Genomic DNA, 21,629 nt, shown 5'->3' with positions numbered 1-21,629 from the left:
ATCACAGAACCTCTAAATTAAGGGGGTGACAACATAAGTAAGGGAAGAAAAAATTCCTTAACACTTAGTAGAACACTTTATATTTACTTCCCAGCACCTTTGCGGGATTCAGCTTACAGCTTCATCTTTTTTGTTTTTTTTTTTTTCTTTTTTTCTATGATGCTCTCCCACCCAAACCGCACAGCAACTTCCAGCGCATCCATCCGTTGAGGGATTATCTTGGGAAAAAATATTTATCCTGTTTTGCATCTATGAATATTTTATTTCCATAATTATCCTTAAAAACACCCTCAACCCATCACAACTCATGCTAGAGACCTTATAATAGCACGCGTATTTATAGGGGGCGCTAGCTGCATTACAGAGAGTGTGTGGTATTTGCTAAGTTTTTTCCTCTTTTTTGTTTTTTTGATCAATGAGAGGGAAAAAACGCCTGCGATGTCCATCCAAGTGGACATTAATTGTGGATCGCAGTGGAAGATTGTTTGTCCTTGGAACTTTTAAGGATTACGTAACATGCGGTGATAGCGCGCGGTATTTTTAGATAAACTTCCCTTTTTTTTATTATTATTATTATTAAAACTGTTGAACAACTCAATTGGAAATGTATTCAAATGTGAAAATGAGTTCATTATAACCATTTTTTATCCTTCCTCTTTTCATTATCACATAGAAGAAAGAATTAAGTGGGAGATTCTTTTTTTGCTGCTAGATAGAAAACCCTTTTGAGAAACATCCTTATAGGAACTTGGAGTGTGTATGTGCACACAGTTATTGAGGTGAAAATTGAAATTGACCATTGAAGTAGATTTAATTGAATTACCTCTGTGTATATCGACTATCCAATCGCAAACCACGCCTCGTGCCGTTTATAGATAGATATAAAACCGTTATAAACCTACCCTACATAGACTGTATGGGCCCCACACATGAAAAGGACACTCTCTCTCATTCCGCATATATTCAGGTATGCAGTAGTCCCACATATTCTATATCTTTTGATATGAATTGGCGAGGGAGTTAGAGGCATGTGGACCGGGCAGAAGGACGATAAATAGATATAGGCTCTGGCTGGCCACCACATCAGGACAGAAACTGAACTACTGTGTGGCTCCTCGGATGATATAAATCCCAGTTATCGTATAAGTTACCTAACCAAGCGATGAACCAAGTTAACCATTTTCATATCCTAGTACACACAACTGAAAATATACACAACATAGTTATCTCTTGTGTAAGTGACATACAAAAGATATTGGGGGCATATGGAGAGAGAGAGAGAGAGAGAAAAAGAGGTAGCAAACCCATTATAAATTAAAAATAAGCCTGCCGCACATTTGTGCCCGGTTAGGTATAGTTGGAGTCGCTTCCACATATGGTCTATCCAACATACATATACAAAAATGGTATGGGCATTTGAAGAGATATGTTGGAATGTAAATTTATTAATATAAGAGGGTTGCCAGGTTAAATGGAATTTTTGGGGATCATGGTCTAGTTGTAAATTGAATTGATGGGTGCGGTAATTGGTGTTGTGGTTTAGTTTTTGAGTACCTATATTACACTTTAAGTTTATATCTACACATACTAAGTCTACTATTCTATATGTCTGCAGGACAATAAGTGGGTATAAGGAAGTTTTGTGATAAAGTTAAGCACATAATACAGCTTAGAGGTTGAATAACAAACTACATTCTGAAGGTATATTCTACTCGTATGTAGGATCAACCTTATTACGCAGATGACTAATGAATTCACAAGTTCCTCATAAATCAATTAATTAAGTCCTTATATAATATTAAAATAACTTGAACATAGGTAAGGTATGCTTTATTACATTTTCACCTTTTGAGACATACTTAGTCATGCAAATTTAAAGTAGTACCTATCAGTAATTTCTTGGAAGTTTGCTTAAGAGAATGATCTGCAAGAGATTTAAGGTGTAAAAGAACATCAAGTAGTATTCGAGTTTGACGTAAATGAGCATGAGAGGCAGTCTTACAGTAGCTTGACACTTACTGACCAATTTTATAAAAATTAAATGACACTTCATGCACTACCTTACCATCCTTCAACTTAAGTGTGAACTGCGAAATCGTCTTTAATAAATCTTAATAATTTGGAATTTAGTCTTTGAAAATCAATTGACAAAGCTGTCAAAAATTCTATTACTTTAGTTCAGCTTGCTTTAAGCGTCAATATTTGACAGAAGCTAATGTCCAAAATGAAAAGACCAAGACTTAATGCAAAGATGTGGCCAGACGCTGTATGCAAGGACTATAAACGCGTTCGTATGTTTAGCCCATTACTATCGGGAAAGCTTTGTGTTGTTGAAATATCCAGCTCTTTTGTTCGTTTATCGAAGTTATTTTGAAAACTACCAAATTGGGCTTTACACGCATTTATTTTTGTCTTCACTTTTTCTTGCTTAAAGAAAAATAACACGAGAAACAGCAACAAAACACTCGCTTTGTTTTTGTTTTCAACCTCTTCAAAGTAGAATTAAACTTCTTCGAAGTAGAATCTGACGTCTAGCTTATAAGCCTAAGGGATTCACATTGACTGTGGCCTGTTCGTTCATTAAAATAAAGTTAACTTTGGTTGTTTTGTCAAAAAATCGTTGTTGTTGTTCTTGTAAGATTTTGTTAGAAAATTTCAACTTTTATTTAGAAACGACTAAATTTACATTTTGTTGATCTGTCAAAACATAATTGTTTGAAATCAATTTGATAATGAACAAAAAAGAATTAATTTGGTACTGAAATAATTCTTTCAAATTGAAACAAAAATATGCGTTAAATAATTTAAAATATGAAAACAAACAAAAAATTCTCTTCTCACATCTTCCCCTCTCTTCCCCATTTAGTTGTGTTTGACAGATTAACATTGAAACTCAAGTCTATAAGCTGAGGTGGAAAAAGTAACAAAATATAACTATTTGACACTTTAACATTGCATTTAGGAACAATGTTGATGTTGTGACTTCAAAATGTTACATTTTGCAACTTTTTTCTCATTTAGGAACGATGAAAGTTAATAGTATTGTTAACAATAGTTAACATTGGCGAATAAAAGAACGCACTTCTGGTTAACGGGACAAAATGACTGTCATTTTGCTGGATGATATTTTGCATTCAGACTGATTAGACAATTTTCATAAAAACTCATTTTTAAGCTGATTACCGATGTTTCGTTTGCATCTTCTTCTTTCAAATGAAAGAATGTATACATCTTTCTTGCGGACACTTTCCAAATTGAATAAAATGTCCATCCGACCATCAAATTATAAGGCATACGGCTTAATAGATCAAGTACTAGAGTTGACACATGATCTTCTGCTAGAGTAGATATTCTAGAGATTGGTAGTACTAGATTTCTACTTATATGAGTACTTTACCACCTCCAAACGAACGGAGCCATTTATCAAAATCGGGGTTGTTCTCACCAAATGACAGCTGCTCTGCCCAGTTAGTCAATGTGAACTCCCCTAGTATGAGATTCATTAACATTTTAGTGGCAACACTTCTATGATTTGTAACTACAGTTAGAAACCTGAACGCGATATTAGTCGTGTTCATTTTCTTTCGCGGTGAAAGACTAAGATAGTCAGCTGTCAATTTAGTCTACTTTAAGTAGACTTTAATTAAAGTGATTTATGATATGACCGAAGTTGAACATGTTTATTGGCTTTGGATAGTGACAGCTAAATAAGAATTTGGTACAAGTGAGTAAATGAGAATTGCATTAATTCGCTATAAGGCGCGTTCCAATGAAATCCATTTTTGAATAGCTCAAGAAAAAAAAAATGCCGATATTTAAGGCCTATTTGCTATTTCTTTTACTTCTTTGACAGTGTTAAAAACTGAAACTACACCTGCATTTTCTCTGTCCCAGCAATTAGTACATTTTTTCAAATGTCAATTTAAACACTTCAATCCACACATGAATGCCATTTCACTTCTACTCAAAATTCAGATGAAATTTTAATGTCACACAAAAAAAAAAAACACACACAAACTAAACCAATTGAATTCCTTTTAACCCAAAAAATGCCTTAACATAACTCTCGAAGCTATATGAAACACAAAAACCCACATCTAAAAGGAGAAAAAAGCTTTTGTTTTAAATTATGCAGAAACAGGTCAAAACGAGAATGACAACTTCAAAGTAAACGTCACACGTGTAGTGTAGAAAACCTCTCAATCGTTCACACAATGAAGATATCAAAAACAGTCAACACACATATCCTGGATGGATAGAGATGTGGATGGAGATGGAGATGAGAGTATGGAAATGCTCATCAAAAACCCACTCTTGTACCATAATATGAATGGTAAGGTAACTCTAAAACACATTTGCCGTCAAAATCGTTAACTGTCCAAGAGAAGAGCGCTACTATGCATGCAAATGGACACTATGATTGGCTTTTTTCCACAACAACAACAAAATACAAAACAAAACAAAAAATCAAACAAAGTTAGTAAAAAAAACAACAACAACAAAAAAAGTGAACGGTGAAGGCAAACGGCCACAAAAACACAAACATGTTAAAATTGAAAATATCTTTCATCCCTCCATCATCCTGACACCCTGTGGATGCTTTTTCTGTTTGTCGTCTTCTATATGTATTTAATCTCACTCTGTACATCTTTTCTGACATATCCTGCAAGTGGTGTGTATGATACTATGTGTCATACCGACATACGTACTACCGACACGACACAACGACAAAACATACACATACGACACTACAAATGTTCATTAACTGACAGTCGACACAATTATTCGCTAGAATAGTTGAGTTGAATATTTTTATATTCACACAAACACAGAAAATGATTTATATTTTTCTGTATTATGATGAGTTAAAAAAAAAATATATTCTATAAAAGGGATAAGTTATGGATTCATAAAAAAAAATATTTTATGACATTTTAATGACAATTTTTGGCCTGTCGCGGAAGATGCTTTCATATTTAGGAAACATCTTATGGCATCATCATCAGCAAATAGGAGTAGTATGACTAAATGTCTCCACACTATCTAACTGACACATTGTAAACACGTGTCAAAATGACAGTGGAGTTCCATTACACAAACAAATTTGTGCGTCAAAAATTGATTTTCATTATTGCCCTAAATCAAGAATGTGAGATTTGTGATAGAATGTGGGATGGTTTTAAAACAAATCGGGCAGCCCTATTAACAATTTCACTTCTATAATGCTTTACAGAAGCAACAATTGCATCTGTAAGGCTTTATACAACCAAAATTGTTTGTCGGGAGGTTTTCTCATACAAAGTAAAATTGTTTAGGATGGACTGTCAGATCAAGTACAAAAAGCTCTCATATTTTGTGTACAAAGTAGTGTCAAAAAGGGAAAATAGAGTGTACAAATGTAAAGGAATAATAGTCCCGTACCTTTTGAGTAATTTACTTATGAGTACTTTAAGAAGTTAATTAACAAGTAAATGTACTGGATCATTTACTCATGGGTTCAAGACATACATAAAACATTTCGTGTTGACATGAAAATGTCATAATGTTCACTAATACACACCGAAGGGTGTATGCGGTAGTAGTACGGGTAATAATTGTTTGAAAAATATTCCACACTTAAACACTATTGTTCTGGTTTACAATTACCCGTACCGCTACTGCATATATCCTTCGGTATGGTCAGGACTTCAGTTTCTGAGCTAGTACAGCAATTAACACATGATCTTCTACTCGAGGAGATAGGTATGTGTAGTTGTTGTACTAGATTTCCACTCACGAGTAAGCTATCACCTCCAATGAAACAGGGCTTTCCTTCATTTGCTCACAAAACAACGCTTTAACAACTTGTGTTGAATATAAATAGCTCTGTTCCATTGGAGGTGGTAGTTTACTCGTAAAAGGAAATCTAGTACAACAACTACACATTCCTATATCCTCGAATAAAAGATCATGATTGTGTAAATTGTAGTACAAGATCTACTCATGAGTTAACTACCACTTCCAATAGAACGGGTCTAATATATTTCCGATGAGTAATAAGTTGTGTTCGATTGTGCGATGTGTAGTCGTTGAATTAAGACAGAATTATTGTAGCTGCGTTTCTTTAGAGGTGGACCAATGAATAGTCTGAAAACAATAATCTAGTACAATAGGTACTCTAGAAATAGAATACATTGAATTTTCGTTCAATTTAAAATCTGCGCTTAAAACTCAACTCTTTTGAAAAGAAAAAGGAAGGTTTTTAACTACTGCATTAGCAACGTTCCTTTTGAGTAAAATCTAATACAACTACTACAAACTCCTACATACTCGAACAGAAGATCATGGTGTTGATTGGCGTAGGTACTAGATCTAAAAATTATCTATGTACCTACTCATCAGTAGTCACAACCTTCAATGGAACTTGGCTATTGTGTATGAAATTTAGGCGTGTTCAATGTTTAAAAGTTTAAAAGTGACGAGATTCATGATTCTTTTCGGAGTTCGAATTACGAAATTCTTGAATATCGAAAAGGGCTCAAAAACGGTAAAAAATACTAGCAAGTTCATACGACCAAGTTGTACTCCTAATTATGATTTTGTAGTCATTAAATATTGAATATAAACAAAACGAAAAAAAAAGTAACAAAACAAAAAAAACTATGAAGGAAAATGCATAAACACTCGTATCCTGTACATATAAATAAAAAATATATGAGTGTTCGCATTGTCCTTTCCGAAACAACAAAAAAAAAAATCATGTGTGCAATTTACACGTGGTAGAAGTGAAACCTTAAAAAATCATTTTTTTTGGAAAAAAAAAAAAAATTAAACCATTAAAAAGCTTAAAAAATTTTCCTAAAGAATTAAGCCATACTAAAATGTTTACAATGCGCAAAAAATAAAAAAATAATTATTGAAAACAATCATTTTCATCAAAAAAAAACGAAAAAACACGTAATTTTATCTTCTCACGCTATTAAATGCATTTTTTTCCCAAACAACCTGTAAAAATTTCTACACCATCTGAAAGCTTATTGTCCAAGCTCAAAATATATGTATCGATCAGGTCTATGAGACACCTACAAAAGAGCTAGAATTTATTGAACTCGATCAATTTCCATCAAAAAAAGCGAAAAAATACGTATTTTTATCTTCTCACACTATTAAATCCATTTTTTTCCCTAACAACCTATACAAATTTTTACACCATATGAAAGCTTATTGTCTTAGCTCAAAATATATATATCAATCAGGTGTATGAGACATCTACAAAAAGAGCTAGAATTTTTTAAACTCGATGGAATTTCATCAAAAAAAGCAAAAAAAACATTTAGTTTTAGGTTCTCATGCTATTAAATCAATTTTTTTGTTTGACAACCTATACAAAATTTTATAACATGTGAAAGCTTATTGTTTCACCTTGTATAATGATTTATAAATCTTATTTCAAAGATGTCTAAAAGAGAAGTTAGAATTTTTTAAAGTCAACCATGTCGAATTTCCAGACTGAGATTACGGTACTTCCTACACTGGTAGCTGGTCATCGCCAACAGATCTCCACAGGTATTTTGAGGTATTTTTAAATTTTTTTCAATTTAAGATTGTGTAACTTGTAGAGCACGTAACGTTATGTGTGATATATCAAATAAAAGGTTATGTTATCAGCATGCGTATTAAAGTTAAATCAAATTTGTATGTGCACTAGATCAAAAGATATAACGTGTGTTGAAAAAGAACATTTTTTTACCGTTATCTCCGAATTTTGAATATGAAATTAATTGAAATTTTGTACAATTATAATTTACTTAATTACCTATCTACAGTACAAATTTCATCCATCTATCTATTAAAACAAAAAAGTTATAACAAGTTGAAGTCGTGTCGCGTTTTCGTTTCATCTTGTTTCAAATCACTACGATACTAAAGAAGTTTTCACTTCAAAAAACTATTTAAAATAAAATGAAAAAAAAAGTAAAACATAAAAACAAAAAAGCAAAAAAAAAAAACTAAAAAACAAAAAAATTCAATTTAAATTGAAATGCTAAGGGGAAACGGAAACATGGTACTGGAACCTGGGCGGCCCACAAAACACCATAGAAAAAACGAGAGGTGGCAAATATTTTTGTGTCCTTCCCAGTATGTTTTTGAAATATTAAAGAGGCGGATGACAATGTTTATTTCGAGGGGTGTTGGTTCAGGGTTGGCGTATATTGTCGTTTTGTTTGTGGTATGGGATATTGGTAGGTACTGTGTGATGGGGGAGTTGGTTGGAATCGGATTGAATGTGGATTTGAAGATCTCCATTCTCTCTAATGCATACAAACACTCATTTCTGGTGTTTTCTGATGGGGTTTTCTGGACCCAAGTGGGGTACGTACTATGTACGAGGTACTATTATTTCTCACTCTCTTGTTTGATGTGTGTTTTTGTGTTTATGGCGCTGTTGATCTATTTTGTATGAACAAAAGTGTACACCATATCACTTTCGAGTGTGTTTTTTTGAAAGGTCGATTTCGAAAATGACGACAATAGAACGAGGGACAGATGGGTATTGGGTAGAAATGAGAGGTGTAAAAGTGATGGAGATGATGATGGTGATGATGATATAGGTATATAGAAATTGGGGGAGGGGAGAGCGGGGGGAGTCAGTGAACAATGCCTTGGGGATGTTTTAATAATATTTCGGAACTTGTTCCTTTTACTTCCTTCAAAAACAAATAAGCAATTTGTTTTTAGGGCATTCCCATTGTGACGCAAGTTATATTACAGAGAGAGAGTAAAAGATTGTGTGTGTTCTGTGTTCTATTTAACTTTATTTGTTTTGTTCTATGTTATTTTTTTCTTTCATCAATTATTCCTTTTTTTTTTCAAACAACAAAAAAAAAGTTGATAAAGCTCAAGGGTAGAGTAAGAGCTTAGTATATCAAACTCGTATCCAGAAAATTAATACCAACTGAAGTTGAGTGTTTTTTAACTTGAAGTAAATATGTGACGAAGTTTGATTGAGGTTGAGGCATACAAAAACCAGCAGGCCATATAATAAGAAGGATCATAAATGTTTTTTTTTTTTTTTGTTCTTGTTTTGCTGGACTTGTTATGTATTTTTTTGATGACAAATGGGTTGACATTTATGACAAGGATTAAAGTGGGTTTTAAAATTTTAAACAAATGATAAGTAGGCCAATCGTAGTACCTACTTCTAAACATCACTTCTCTTTTTTGGTTTTGTTTATTTTTGAGATTAAATAAAATGTTGGAAAAAAAGTTTAAGGTTTAGCTTTGAATCAAAATTAAATTGGAAAGGTCACTTGAAAATTTTAAGAAGATCTTCTCATGTCAGAGGTTGTTAGAAATTCTGACAGATTGTTGGAACTGAGGTTAATATGTACCTAAATAAATTTTATATGAACAAGGCCTTTATCTAGACCGGGTGTTGTTTTGAAACATTTTCATTAGAACTGGGAGCAGTTTTGTTAATCAGGAGATAGTTCCGTGGGGCCTTAACTATTTCATCAGCTCAAATACTGGTTGCCACGTTGTGAGCTCTTATTTCCTTTTTCTCGATTCTTTCTCAAGTTACTAAAGAAAACCAAGCACTGTTCGAAGTGGGTCACTGAGGTGTATGAGTAACATTTTTTTTTTATGTTCAATCATGCTCATGATTATATGCTCCTTCTCAGTTGGTCACTAGCTTCGAAACCGCTTCTCCCCTCTTAACTCTTCCTCCTACATTTGTTTATTGCTACTTGCTTGGCACGTGTGGTTGGGTGTTAACCGAACTTAAAAAAAAAGTAGTTTTAACTCGAAGTTGGGTTTTGTAGGTCTGTACAAATATTTAAATTTATTAGTAACGAATTTTAGCCGTTTACTTGCTTGAATCCAAGTTAAACCACGGTTAAATCATGTGTCAGTTGTACGAATATTAAACCGTGGTTCAGAAATTTGACACTTCTAAAATTGACGTTATACCTGAGTTAAAGCCCTGGTTCAGGGTTTAAACCGGAGTTGAACCACAGATAACCTATTGAAATTTTTTAGTTAAGAACTTGAACCAAGGCTGAACCACGTAGAACTGTTTAATTTTAAGAATTGTTACCAATTTTTAAACATGGTAAAAACAAATTGTCTTGAAATTGATTCTGCATCTAAACGCAGAATATAGTGAATGCCCTAAAAATTATAACAGTTTTTAAAGGAATACTTCTTTTATGACGTGTCGTTATGAAAATTAATTTTGCAAAAAGAAATGTCAAAGGGATTAGCAAGTAGCGAAATCTTGTCCTCATAATAGTAAAACAGTTTTGTTATGGTATAAATCTACTAGGTGAATTACCGTGAGTCGAGTTCCTTTAAAAATTAATAAGTGGAGAGCTTAACTTGTAATTTTTAATGGAACGCATAGTTTGCCGGAAATCAAAATAAAAAAAAGTCTGTTCAGATTATTGAGGTTTCTGCTCTCAATCTCTATTTATTTTGCTAACATCATGCATTTTATTCCTTCTAAGATACTATCATAAATATAACAAAATCACAAACACTCCTATAAGACATTCATATAAGTTATTTAATAAATTGTCATCAATCTTAAGTAAGTAACTTAAGTCTTAAGCTCTCCTCTTCATCTCAATATAATACTCCTTTTACAATAATTGATGATAAATTTATCTATCCAATCATAATATTAATAACATTTACAACAAAAAAAACAAAACAAAAAAAATTGTACTAGAATAGAAGAAAAAAAAATCTCATTACTCCATTTCAAATTCAGTCTCAACTCAGAAAATAAAGTAATCTATCGCATAGCTAAGTTATAATAGGATCATCTTTTCTCATTCCAAGGAATCTTTTTCTTTCTTTCTATGACTTCATCCTTCACCGTCTGGATCCTTCATCATCATCTATATCCTCTATATATATAGTATACACTATTATAGTCAAACTGATTCTATAAATCAATCATTGTTCTCTTTTTCTTTATAATAATGCAACAACAAAAAAAAAAAAAAAAATAGACATAGCTTTGGCATACTACTATACTTACTTTTTCTATCATCCTATAGTACTTGCGTAAAGCATTATTTCATATAAAAATTCCAAGATAACTTACATCTCAAAAAATCTATCCTTCAATAGCATTACAACAACTTTCTTTGATCTGAGAGTATATCTTTCAATTCGAATGATTCTTTTTTTTGTCTTCTTACTAAATAATAACAACAACAGAAGTAGCACAAAAAAAGGAATAAAATAAGGAAGAAAAGAAGGACCCATCAGGATGAGGAAAAAAATAAAGTTAGATGAGGAATAAAAAAAAAAAAAAAATAAAATAACAAAACTAAGACCGTTGATAATATGAACAAGAATAAAAGACATCCACTCTACGTTGTCATAATGTTCATTCAATGTTCGCGTGTGCGACAAGACAGAAAGCATTGGGAAACATTGTCCCCCATCATCATCATCATCATCGTTCTGCGTCCTCGTCGTCGTCATCGCACAGAGTTTCAAAGTCCTCCTTTGGAGTATAGAGAATCATAGCTTTAACATCAGTAGCAGGAGCAGGAGCCAGAAGCCAGCTCCAGCGTTAGGAATGCCAATTCTTTCTTTTCCTTTTTTTTTTTTTTTTATTTTTGCACAAAGAATTACAAGGAATATACAAGGGATAAATGACGATGCCTTCGCAACTTACGGAAGTATATGCCGGAAGTTCCGGTACTTGTGTCAAGTTCTTGTCACAGCAGCTTCTTCTATCAGAGTAAGAATCCTTTATCATTCTGTCACACCATCGCATCGCACTGACTATACTATATTCTGGTGCGAGAGAGCAAAAACTTGCTTTTCATGTATTAAATGCTTGTGATGTGCGATTGTGAGGAGCTGTGAGGCTGGATATATGGGTGGCAGTGTGGCACTGCTATGGGTGATATAAGGGGGGGTCTACACTTTACTCCTTTTTTTATGCTTCACTGTTTTTTACTTAATTTAATTTCATCAACCACTGGCTGTGAAAGTGTTGAGGGTTGCTATAACCCCATCCCCTCCCCTCCCCTCCCCCCTTCCTCCTCCACTCAACCGTTTTTCACTCATCCGAACACGCTAAAAGGTTTGAAAGGATTTTAATACAATTTAACTGCTGGCAACGCAGAGAACAGAATGCTGCTACTAGTAGCATTATTGAATTCAATTTATTTTATTTTATATATATATGTATGTATGAATTGTTTATGTGTGTGTGTGAGTCTAGTTGCTTGGAATGTATAGTGGAATCGATTTATCAAATTTAGCAATCTATACCCTTCAAACCATATACAGACACACAAACCTCTATCTATTCATACATATATACGAATTTTCAATTTGTGCAAATCAAATAAATGGAGTAGAACCGTTATTCAAGGGCGTTTCTCTCTTATTCTTCTTCTCGTCGTCAAAAATACCTACAAAATCTCCACATTTTGAAAAATATATCTACCTTTTTGATGTGTCTGTCTTTCTTATAATATCTAATTGACAGGGGAAATGTCAACTGAAAATTGAAATATAATAGAAATGTCATTTTCCTTATGTCATCGCATATACGATATAGTTTTTGGTTAGAATATACATAAATTTGTACAAGTAATGGGAAATACGAATAAATGCAAAAAAAAAAGAAAGAAACGAAATTCAAATATATATTTCAATATCCTTTATTGGATCGTTTATCCCTCTATTTTAACAACAACAACATCAAAAACAACAACCGGAAATCCTTCTTTGAGTGCGATGCTAGGATTATAACTCTCATTTCGTGGCTGGCATGTGCTCTGGATGACGTTGCCGTCAAAATATTATAGTTATGTAGTGGCAGTAGATATGGGCGGGCAAAAGCCAAAAGAAATTTCAGGCCCGACAAAATGTTTTCAATGTGATTGGGCCCTAATAAATTTAGTTCAGACATAGCATACCCGCGTTCCTTTGGATGTGGTAAACTACTCATGAGTAGATGATAAGAAGATCTAGTACTTTAATCGACACATGATCTTCAGCCCAAGTAGAAAGGAATTTGTAGTTGTTGTACCAGATTTTTACCGGATCTACTTATCACCTACTCATAGTTAGTATTTCCACTTCCAGTTGACTGTTCCAGACAGATTCATTGAACAACAAACTATCAATTCGATTTGTTAGATTAGTGGCTTCAAAAAATATTCTTCAAGTCAAAAAATCACTTAGAAACGTCAAACGTCAAATACATCTTCTCGGTGAAAATATCAAAATGTAGAATTTTACTAGTCATAGTAGAATAAACGTAGTAGAATAAAACGGAGCGAAGGGTTTTTAAGCAAGAAGTGCTCAAATGTCAAACTTTCCACTTTGATGACACTGACATTTATTTTTCTATTAGAAAGCTTCTCTTGGGAACTATAAAGTTATATTTTTTAACAAAAAAATCAATTTAACAAGAGTCTTTAAACAGTCAGCAACAATTAAGCTAATAAATGCATACTAAAATTAATTAAAAACAAGTGTTTTATTTATTAAAAAAATTGTATCTGTCATGTTCATCAAAGTGGGAGTTGTCAGATTTGCCTTTGACAGGTTCGCTTACATCCCTGTTAACACGCTTATAAAAGGGTTTTGCTTGACTTCGAGTAATCTTCGATAAGTTTTGCTCTGAGCCGAAGAACGCTGTTTAACTGCACCTCAATTAAAAATTAATAACTGGGAAAAATAGCTGTTGTATGAATAAAGTTCATTATGAGTGAATAACTTGTTTGTTTGCCGATTCGGAAAGTTTGTTTCGGTAATTTTTGTTATTTTCTTCCAAATACTTCCAACTTCCATAGTTTTGAAATCAGAAATTTTTGAATTTGAACGTCTTTTGGCGCGTTCAACACTAGTAAAATTTTCATTCTAGCGGCCATTTTTAAAATCCAATAGATGTCCATGTCAAATGGAAATGGAACACATATACATTAGGTCTGTTTGATTTTTGTATTTCCTAGTTTTAAATAAATTCTGTTTGATAACTCATTCCATTTGTCAGTTGTGTCTCTTTTCAATGATTTAGATTTTGATTGTTGGTGTATACATATTTTTTAATATTCCCACGCCTCTTTCCCCCCCAGATACCGCACGCGCTGGGGTCCATTTTCACCGAGTACGAAGTCATTTCCGGATGATTATCGTATAGCACCTTTTTTATTTTTTAACCAATATGGAGGTACAAATTTAATTTGGCAGAATTTAGAGATTCCCCAGTTAAAATAAATGTAAATTAGTTTTAAAGTTTCGTTTGGTTCGAAATTTTTACTGTAATTCATATTGCAAATGGTTCACACCACTTAGAGCCCTTTCGTTAATCTCAATCCCCTCCATAAAACAGCCAACCCTGTACAAAATAGTGGTGGAATAAAAAAAAAAGACTGTGAATGAACAGCCACGAGCCAAGAAGAATCTTCAACCAGCCAGCCAGCCAACGACGATAAGGAAGACGACAAAATACGCAAAAAGAATAACTTAACGTAGACCATGGTACAATTTTTTGTTGTATTTCATATAAAGCCTGCCAGAGTATCTTCCATAAGATGTCTCTCCGATGTCATATAATCTCAGCTGAAGCAAATGTTTTTTTCGTAGATATACATATACATTCACCACCACCCTCGTCCTATCCAGACCATTCCAGACCAGACGTTTTTAGCTATGATGGTTTTGGTTTTATGTTCTTTCATTTTGATAAGGCTCTTTTCAAGCAACTAACCACACTTGCCACTATACTAATCCACACTTTTCTCCTTTGCTGATGGAGTCTTTACAGATTGTCAATCATAAATTTTAAATTGAAGGTTGTTTATGTTTTGATTTTGATTGAGAGTTAGTTAGTCCGGAAAAAAGAGAAAAAAAAAAACAGTTAACTGATTTTGCCAAAAGATATAAGATCCTATAATGTTTCTATAATGTATGTATAACGTACTCTGTATAGGATGATGTAGTATGTGGTCTCTTAGAAGTTTATAAACGTTGTGTTTTTCAAAGTAATTAAAAAAGTGAAACTTTGATGTCAAATACACATTTTTTGACAAATGGGCTGGAAGGCACCAGGCACTAGATGGAGCAAGAGCTTAATTACTTAAGTGCTTGCCTGCATATTTATAGGTACGAAAAGTCTATGGCAGACTTTTTTCCCATCTACTCTCTTGATGTGGGTAAGGGTGAAGGTTTTTTTCTTTTTTTTTTTTTTTTTGTTCAATCTTTCGAAAGTTTTAACTTCAAAAAAAGAAATCAAAATAAAACTTTTTGCCTATGCAATAGAACTGTCACATTTTGAAATGCCAAATTGAATCAAATTTTGCCCCTAAAGTAAGATTGGAAAAATGAATAATTGAATATTGTGGGCGGTGCTGCCACATCCACATCATGTTGATATCGATTAAATATTTTGTTTCGAGGTCTCTTAGGGAATTTAAATTTGTTGTTGTTTGGCTAAATGAATGTAGGCATAGGCTGACACATAGAAAGGAACAGAAATTTTAATTTTGGTAAGTTGGAGAATAACGATGAAGTAGGCCATTTGACATTTGAAGTTTTCTAATGACATATTGTCATATTGATAGTTAATGGGCTTCAAAATTCTAAGCAAACAGTTCCACGATTTGACATTTGAATATGACCAAAACCGTAACAGGTACTTTATCGAAAGAAACGATAAAGTTTACTCATTTGAATCATTTCTAAAAAATTACATTTTATAAAAAACAACGATAAAATGTCCCATTTGATTTCTTTCTAAAAACAAAAAATTCACCCCGATACTGCTTCCATTAGAGTCCATTAATATCATTAACAGCTCACTTATACTCTCTTCATGGTTCAGTTTCACCCTCGAGTATTATGTCAATTGAATGTAATTAACTTTCGACATTTTAGCTATTTGATTAGAAATAGCACTCCAAATTAATTATGTAAAACTGAAAATCAAATCATAGAGTAACAATTTGATTTTGATTTTACTGCGCGAGTTCGCAAGTCAATTAGCACCCGGTGACATTTATTCGAATTTATGACATTTTCGCCCCCACAGATGCGTTTTCTGTCAAATTTTCAAATTGTTTATCTAATGACAGTTTTCAAATTTAACCAAAAATTATATTTTTTTTACATACATAAATTCTGAATTATGTATGTATGTATATATCATTTAGTTTGGATTATGGAGAATTTGCAAACATGCTCAACGGGCGGTCAACGTTGAATTTAATTACTGGCACCCAAAGTGGTGATTACTTTGAATTCACCTGACAGTAGTGATGGTTACTTGTCATCGTATGTAAAAATAGTTAAGCCATCTGACGGCAAAAATAAAAACAAAAAATACCACACGTGCCTGGATGAGCTCAAAAAATACACTGTCACTGACAGATAATCTTTGTATTTTTGTACATTTTTTTGTTTTTATTCAAATTACTGTCAAATAAAAATCACACGAAACACCCACTCTACCAAGTTGAAAAAGGTTATATAAAATGTTGTTTTCTACTTGGCAATCAGGAATAAATTCATTTATGCTCCTGCACTCCATCTGTTGGAAACAGAAACAAAGTAAAAAAAAAAAAAACTGTCAATGTTGATTTTATGAACATACCTAGATAAAGTACTAGAGCACAGTACAGAGAGATAGGTAGTAAGTGTTTTTTTGTGTTCAATATATTCTTTCTGTTTTTGTGTGTTTTTTCATTTACAACCATAATATCCATTGGAGAGTGACCCATTTAAATTTTTTAATTTTATTTCAACAGAGAGACAGAAAACATCATATAGAGAGGTGAAAACCTCGGACGATGGTTAATGCAATTATGCGCAGTTTTTTTTTATTGTATTATTCTGTTGATTTTAAATTAAATTAAAATTCATTGTTTTTATAAATACAATATATTGGCATTGGGGACGACACACGACAACGAGAAATGCAATAATAGAGAAATGTGTTATTTTTATCCTGATGCCAGGACAAAAAAAATAAAATAAAACATTATTTTGATTTCCAGGAAATTTATATATAATTTGTATAATGGCTTTTGTGCATTATGATTAAATTAATATGAATGAAAATTTTTAATGAATTTACTGAAAATTCAAAAAAAAAAAAAAAAAAGGGATTATGAGGAAAGTTTGCTGGAAGATTGAAAAATAAAGTTATGGGATAAAGCTTGTTTATGAGAATACATTTATTATATTTTTATTGTAGGTACTTGGCTGGATTTATATTTCGGGGAATTCAATTGGAAAGTGAAAACTTTTAGGTAAAACGATTAACTCGTTGTAAGTTGTTTTCATTGGAAATCAAAATTTTCTAGGGACAAAGTACCTAATAGATTTAAGTCACCCGTTATACCTACACTTAGGTATTTTTAATTGAATTTTGGTTTGAATAGCAATTGTTTGAAACGTGCTATTCCTGTAAATTTCCTTAATTGAAATAGGATCGAAAGCCACTCTGTTATTCTTCGAAAACAAAATTCGACGAAAACTTAACGAAAAAACAGTGATTTGCTATAATGGGTTGTTCTTAAAAGTTCATTGTGTTTTTTTCGTTTTTGATTTGAGGAGATTAGCTCTGGTTTAACTCTGGTTGAAGCACCTTCTTATCGTCGGTCTCATAAGGAAACCTCATTACAAAATTTCAAAAGTGGCAACCCTAATTTTTTTTTTTTTTTTTGTAATTGCAATTGTATTAATATTTTATAAAAGTTTAATTGAAATTGATTGAGAATTTTCAAAAATCTTAAAAAAGTGTATGGGTGGTAACCCTAAAAATAGGCGTGGCCATTCGAAAATTTGACTATGAACTAACATTTTGTATCAGTAATATTTGTTCCAAATTTCAAGTGTCTAGCTCTTTTGGTTGATTTAATGCCACCTTTTTGCCATTTTGCCTTATTGTGAGTCGCCAACTTATATTTTGACAGCTTTGTGAGCCCGAAGATTTTAAATGAGTTTTAAATTTCCTGCCTCTTTTTGACATCTCGTTCTCGTTCCATGAAGTGCAAGTGAGAAAGCAACACATAAACGTCAAAAGGAGACGGCCGGTGCGGCGGAGTGAGGTCAATGTGAACACCGTCAAATGGAAATTGGGCTTTTGGACTAGATTTCTCAATGATGTCAAATGTCGATTTGCATTAACAAAAAAAAAAAAACCGATGCAAACCGATGTCAAATCGATGTTAAAACGTTTTCCATTAAAAAAACATCGATGTTTTCTTTTTTGCATCGATGGAAATTCAATGCTGATTTTTACACACATTACAATTTTGACAATTCGAAATGTCAAAACAAATTGTCACTTTTTTGTGGAAAATAAACAAAAGTAAAAATGAATTTCGATTTATAAAGAAGAGAGTATTGTCTAAAATATGGTGTAGAATTTAGCTTTTTAGACCGTGTGTGAATTGCGTTAAATAGTTAAATCCGTGTTAAATTTTTGACACTATTGAGGTGAACAAAATAATTTCAAAAAAAGAATTTATTGTTTAAAATTTTGTCTGCCTTTTTTCTGCCATGATACTCCTCTTTAATAAAAAAAAAAAACAAAACAAAACCATCTGCAAAAAAAAATTTAACTCAAATTTAACCAGGTCCCGGAGCCCAATAAATTTTAAACAGCTGAAAATTTTTTATTCACCTCAATAGTGTCAAAAATTTTACACGAATTTAACTATTTAACGCAATTCACACACGGCCTTAGTGCATAAAAAGTTGTACTTTTTTGTTCAAAGAAAATTTTTTCAGTGTTATTTTCAATTGAATAAGGCTTGCCAGATTTGTAGGCTTACGTTCCTTATATTATTTTATTAATTTTGTTACTTGGCATTTCAATTTTTTTTTTTTATCTGACCAAACAACAAAGGTGTGACAGCAATAGTTTAGTTATATAACATTTTTTCCTTTAAAATAGAGTTGCCACATAGAAGTTTCAATTTTAGAACTGGCAACCTTTTTTTTTTATATTCAGTATCAATTTATCTTTCACTTGACACCAATTATATCCTCTAACTTTAAAAGACTGTCCCACACTAACGAAGACTTACGACAAAAAAAGCTCCCATCAGCGTTTTATATGAAAATAATAAATATTCCAAACCGGAACGTCGACGTTCAGGATGTTATTTTGGTTCGAGAGGGTCTTAATGCTGTGGTTTAGCTCTAGTTAAAAATTTATAAATGTTGAAATAGTCAATCACCAGAGCTGAACCAGTTTATCCGCCGAAATCTGCGATCTAAAAGCTTGAAACAAGGCTAAATCACATTATTTGTACAGCGATGGGGCTAGTTTTATAGTAAATTATATATGAAAGATAGAACGTTAAAGGCTATTTTTACATAAATTGGCTAATTTACAAAATAAATTTTTGTTATAGCGTCATTTTGCTGGGGGAAAAAGTATAAAAATTGTACTCAAATAAGATTTTAAATTGCAATATTTATATCATTTTTTAAGTTTTTGAAAATATTAAAAAAAAAAAACTACTTTGGAATTTAACCATTTACGTTAATAATTTTATATTATTTCCCTTTTTAATTTCTATTTTATTTCTAAAACAAATATATTTTAAAAACAAATTTCAGAAAAAAAAACATAATCCATGTGTTCACACCCAAATTCAAGTTCACTTCAACCATAAATAAAAATCCAAACCAACCCATTCAATATTCACCTTTTTCCATTCAACCATTGCATTTTTTTTGCACAATACAAAAGTAAAAAAAATACGAGTCATCTCATTCTATCCTTTTGGTTCATTTACTTCCTGACAACACATTACATTCATGTCTTCTCATTCATACTTAATATTTTCTTCTCTCTTCCACTTTAAATTCATTCACTTGAATGACAAAGACAACACTTTCTACCTAGAAAACAACAACTAAAATTCAAATGAGAAAAAACAAGACAAACCGATTATCACTCACTCATCATCATCATCATCATCGTTTCATTCGCGTCGCCCCATCCAAATCCAACACCAAAATCGACTGATATATTTTTCTTCTACACCGCCATTCACCACTCTCAGTCGAACTCGCAAATTGAAAAGTTGTGCGTAATTTTTATTATTATATTATTCTTTCACTCACTTTTTTGTGTGTAGTCAGTCTCTTCTCTCGATTATTATTTTAATTATTGTGCATTAAATTTTATTGCGAGTTTTACAGTTTTACCAAAGATAATTTCAATCATAGAAAAGAAGAGTAACAAAAAATCCCGGAAAATCCAAACAAAAAAAAAACGTCGCTAAGAAAATAGAAAAAAGTTAGTGCAAAACGAGGGAAAGAACGAGAAACAGAAATCTAGTGAATTTTTTCAGACAAGAGAGCGACGAGTGAATTTTTGCCTCCTTTTTTTTTTTAATTTTTTGTCTTCTACTGATTTGACATTTTCCCCTCTGGGCTTTTGTCGACCCCCTCTGTGCACTCACGTTCATTCACTTTTTTCCCCTCCACCGAACTCTTCCCCGCTGTCAGTGTGTGCATTCTTTTGGTTTGCTTTTGCTTGTCTCTGCCGGTTCTCGGTTGTGTTTTTTTGCTTCTTTTTTTTTTTCGCTCTTCCAACGTTGTCGTTTGTCTTCGTTGTTCTGTTGCTGCTGCTGCGCGAAAAAAAACGAAATAAATAAAAAAAAAAAACTGGAATTATTGATTTAAATCGCACACACATCAAATCAACGCCATTGCAATTAGGTAAATATTAGAAAATTAAATAAAAAAAAAGTACTAAAATAATGTCTTATCTCGAAGAGAGAGAAAATTTTCGCCTAGATTTTTATGTTTCTTTGAATTACCAACCTAACCTAACTAAAAAAAAGAAGAAGAAGAAGAAAAGTCATTGCAGAAAAAAATTGCATTGCTTCAAAGCAAATTGGCAGAGATTCAGTTTTTTTTTTTTTTATTGGGAATTGGAATGGATTTTGTTGGTTAATTTGGTTGGGACTTGGGACGGGTATTATTATGGGACAAGTAGAAAAATGCATTTTTTATTTATATTTGTAGTTTTTTTTTTGCTGAGTTGTGTGTTAGCTCCAAAGTGCATTAATTAATTAGTGTAAAGAAGAAAAAAAAAGTGCTGCCAAAAGTACGAATAGGAAAAAAAGAGGCGCAGGGCGTTTGCTTTGCTTTTTTCCTTTTTTTTTGTAGAAGAAAATCTTGAAAGTTGTTGGGTGAACAACATTGAGAGTCTGCCTTTCAATGGTTTGTGCCATTCTGCCTTGCATATGCACAAGAATTAGTTTGCAAAAGAAGCGCAACTATAATTATTTTTTGTGTGCGCTTACTTTACATGCCGATGCCACGGCATAGTGCGACTTGCCACAGACGACATTCAAGACAACAAACGAAGAGCAGCAGCAGCAAGCAATTGCTGGCGCTGGTTCTGTTCTGGCTTTGACTCTGGCTGGTTGAGTTGAGTTGGTGCAATAGAGTTAAGTTAGTGGCGTGTGATTGTGTGAAGGAAGCCTATGATATTTTCATACTTTTCACATCCATCTACTGACTCGACACGCTTGTTTTATTGCGGCTGCTTCTTGTATATAGAATTCTGGTGCTTGCTACTGCTGCATTGCTGTTAACGCGATTCTAGTTGAATTGTTGTCATAAGAAATGTCCAGTGG

General features: G+C 32.6%; 2 protein-coding genes across 8 annotated transcripts in view; one reads left to right on the top strand and one right to left on the bottom strand.

Moving 5' to 3' along the window:
• The window catches only part of LOC129919587 (serine/threonine-protein kinase BRSK1), a 105,867-nt gene extending 85,971 nt beyond the window's left edge, over nucleotides 1-19,896 (bottom strand). For 2 of the 3 annotated variants that reach the window (XM_056000523.1, XM_056000524.1), the window contains exon 1: nucleotides 19,683-19,872. The gene's annotated coding sequence lies outside the window, so the exon portion shown is untranslated. Of the gene's footprint in view, nucleotides 1-19,682 lie in introns of all 3 variants that reach the window. The other variant, XM_056000522.1, reaches the window with a different exon arrangement.
• LOC129919588 (poly(rC)-binding protein 3) overlaps nucleotides 1-21,629 on the top strand; it is a 117,363-nt gene that overhangs the window by 23,804 nt on the left and 71,930 nt on the right. For 4 of the 5 annotated variants that reach the window (XM_056000530.1, XM_056000529.1, XM_056000528.1 and 1 more), the window contains exon 1: nucleotides 20,567-20,703. The exons of the other annotated variant lie outside the window; for it this stretch is intronic. The gene's annotated coding sequence lies outside the window, so the exon portion shown is untranslated. Of the gene's footprint in view, nucleotides 1-20,566; nucleotides 20,704-21,629 lie in introns of those variants that run through there. 5 annotated transcript variants of the gene reach the window in all.

The sequence above is a fragment of the Episyrphus balteatus genome, chromosome 4, assembly GCF_945859705.1.
Source record: "Episyrphus balteatus chromosome 4, idEpiBalt1.1, whole genome shotgun sequence".
In the NCBI taxonomy this organism is placed as follows: Eukaryota; Metazoa; Arthropoda; class Insecta; order Diptera; family Syrphidae; genus Episyrphus; species Episyrphus balteatus.
This window is presented reverse-complemented; position numbering and strand designations above follow the sequence as displayed.